This window comes from Arachis ipaensis, chromosome B10 (assembly GCF_059453495.1).
Source record: "Arachis ipaensis isolate K30076 ecotype BB chromosome B10, ASM5945349v1, whole genome shotgun sequence".
In the NCBI taxonomy this organism is placed as follows: Eukaryota; Viridiplantae; Streptophyta; class Magnoliopsida; order Fabales; family Fabaceae; genus Arachis; species Arachis ipaensis.
The window spans coordinates 48,806,045-48,809,387 of record NC_142435.1 but is presented as its reverse complement, the minus strand read 5'-3'; the positions used below and the strand labels follow the sequence as shown (position 1 = coordinate 48,809,387).

Sequence of the window (3,343 nt, the reverse complement as noted above, 5' to 3'; positions counted from 1 at the left end):
TTTCAGTTAAACTTCTTCCCTTCCCCGTCTACTCTTTTGTTCTTCTTTGTTATTTTCAATTCTGTTTGCTAACCCACTAACTGTTTGATATATTGCATCACCCACAACTAACAGTAATTCTGACACAAATACTTTCTGCACCTATCTTTTCTTGCTTGCACTTGATGGTTGTATAACAGGGAGAAGAAGCGGGGCTTCAACTTCCTTCGATTCTGAACCTGAGAGGACCTTCCTTAGATTAAGGAGGGAGGCAAGAGAAAAGAAAGTGGTTGGTACTGAGGAAGAAGAGGAATTCTTTGAAACAATCATGGAAGACAACATGGAAAACCATCATGAAGAAGAAGATCACAACCATGGGGGAGGAGGTAGAGCAAATCATGCTGGGGAGGATAGAAGAGTTTTAGGCTCTTACATCAATCCAAACCCAGGCAATTGTGGAAGTAGCATCCAAAAGCCGACAATCCATGCCAACAACTTTGAACTTAAACCACAGCTCATCACCCTTGTTTAGAACAACTGTTCGTTTGGAGAAAGTGTTCAAGAAGACCCCAATCAACATTTAACCACCTTCCTGAGAATATGTGACACAGTGAAGTCTAATGGTGTTCATCCTGATGCCTATAGAATGCTCTTATTTCCATTCTCACTCAGGGACAAGGCAGCCAAATGGCTGGAATCTTTCCCAAGGGAAAGCTTGACAACTTGGGAAGACGTGGTGAACAAATTCTTAGCAAGATTTTACCCTCCTCAACGAATCAATAGGCTGAGAGCTGAGGTCCAAACTTTCAGGCAACAAGATGGTGAGACTCTATATGAAGCATGGGAGAGGTTCAAGGACTTAACAAGGAGGTGTCCACCTGACATGTTCAACGAATGGGTGCAGCTGCACATTTTCTATGAAGGGCTCTCTTATGAGTCAAAGAAGGCCGTAGACCATTCATCTGGAGGATCTTTGAACAAGAAGAAGACCATTGAGGAAGCCATAGATGTTATTGAAACAGTAGCAGAGAACGACTACTTCTATGCTTCCGAAAGAGGGAACACAAGAGGAGTAATGGAGCTAAACAATGTAGATGCTCTGTTGGCCCAAAACAAGCTCATTACCCAGCAGCTGGCTGACCTCACCAAGAAGATGGAGATGAACCAAGTAGCAGCAATCTCCACTTCATCAACAATCCAAGAAGGAGTGAATGAAGAAGCAGAGGGGAGTCAGGAGCAAGGCAACTACATTGGGAATTCACCAAGGAAAAACTATGATCCATACTCCAAGACCTACAATCCTGGATGGAGAAACCACCAAACTTTGGGTGGGGAAGTGAGCAAGATCAAAACCAAGACTAGAGACGTTACAACTCCAACAACAATACAGCTCACCAGCAATTCACACAGAGGACGTCTCAACACCCCCACAACAACACTTCTTCATATGCTCATCAAAACCAAAATAGCACATCTGCTCCGAATCACCCATCAATTGATGACAAGCTCTCTAAGATTGAAACCTTAATTGAAGGAATATGCAGAGACATTCGAGACAGTAAAGCATTCAGAGAAGAAGTGCAGTCTAACATGCAGAATCAAAATGCTGCCATCACGAAACTGGAGACACAAATTAGCTATCTGTTTAAGCAGCTCCCTAACTACAACTTTTGCTATGATGCCCATTCAAGCAAAAGGGAGGAGTGTCAAGCTATCACACTTAGGAGTGGGAAGGAACTGAAGGAACATCCCCAAAAACCACAAGAAGAAGGCTCAAATGAAAAGGGAGAAGAACAAGATGGAGTTCAACCTCCCACGCCAAGTCTGCAGAAAGAAAAATGGATACCCCAACTGAACATCTCAAGAGCTCCATATCCCTAGCTATTGAAGAAAAAGGAAGATGACAACCAATTTTTGAGATTTTTGGAAATCTTCAAGAAGCTACAAATCAACATACCCTTTGCTGAAGCCATATAACAAATGCCACTCTATGCCAAGTTTTTGAAGGAGCTAATGACTAAGAAGAGAAGCTGGAAGAACAATGAGACGGTGATACTAACTGAAGAGTGCAGTGCTATCATTCAGCATAAACTACCTCAGAAACTGAATGATCCTAGGAGTTTTCAGATTCCTTGTATTATAGGAGAAATCACAGTAGAGAAGGCTCTTTGTGACATAGGGGCCAGCATCAATTTGATGTCAGTAGCTATGATGAGAAAGATGAAAATTGAGGAGGCTAAACCAACAAAAATGGCCCTACAACTGGCAGACCGATCGTTCAAATTCCCTCACGGGATAGTAGAGGATTTGCTAGTAAAACTGGGAGATTTTATATTTCCAGCAGATTTTGTGGTGCTGGACATGCAGGAGGACGCTAAGACCTCCATCATCCTGGGAAGGCCATTCTTGGCCACTGCTGGAGCTATCATTGATGTTCAGAAGGGTGACCTCACACTGAGATTACACAATGAAAAGATGACATTCAATGTGTTCAAGGGCATGAGTTATCCACCAGAACAATTGGGGGAATGCATGAGGTTAGATGCACTTGAGGATGAAGTGCAGGAGAATTTTGAAGAAGAAGAACTTGAAGAGGACGAGAGATTGGTGGAGGAAGAATCTGAATCAAGTGAAAAGGTAGCCACAGCAGAAATACATATACCAGATGCATCAAAGGGAGAGAACAAAAAGTCAGAAGCACCCAAACTTGAACTTAAAGTACTGCCATCCACTCTCAAATATGCATATCTAGGAGAAAATGAAAACTACCCAGTGATCATAAATTCATCCCTCAGTCAAGATCAAGAGGACGAGCTACTCAAGGTGCTGCGAGAGCATAAGGATGCCATTGGATGGACCCTTGCTGACTTGAAGGGAATCAGTTCAGCCATATGCATGCATAAAATACTGTTAGAAGATGATGCCAAGCCATCCATTCAATCCCAAAGAAGGCTGAACCCAATCATGAAGGAAGTGGTACAGAAAGAGGTTATGAAGCTTTGGCAAGGAGGGGTCATATACCCAATTTCGGACAGCCTTTGGGTTAGCCCCATACATGTTGTGCCCAAGAAGGGAGGAATCACTGTGGTTACCAATGAGAAAAACGAGCTCATACCCATAAGGACTATCACAGGATGGTGGATGTGCATAGACTACAGAAAACTCAATGAGGCTACACGAAAAGACCACTTTCCCTTTCCATTCATGGATCAGATGTTGGAAAGACTTGCAGGGCACGCATATTATTGTTTTCTCGACGGTTATTCAGGATATAACCAAATAGTAGTTGATCCGAGAGACCAAGAGAAAACCTCATTTACTTGTCCGTATGGAGTGTTTGCTTATAGGTGCATGCCATTTGGAT

General features: G+C 42.8%; 1 non-coding gene across 1 annotated transcript; it reads right to left on the bottom strand.

The window, feature by feature from the left end:
* Nucleotides 1-760: 760 nt before the first annotated feature.
* On the bottom strand, nucleotides 761-864 carry LOC148579966 (small nucleolar RNA R71). The gene has a single exon (XR_015899410.1). It is a non-coding gene; the product is annotated as a small nucleolar RNA R71 (small nucleolar RNA).
* Between the last annotated feature and the right edge of the window lie 2,479 nt (nucleotides 865-3,343).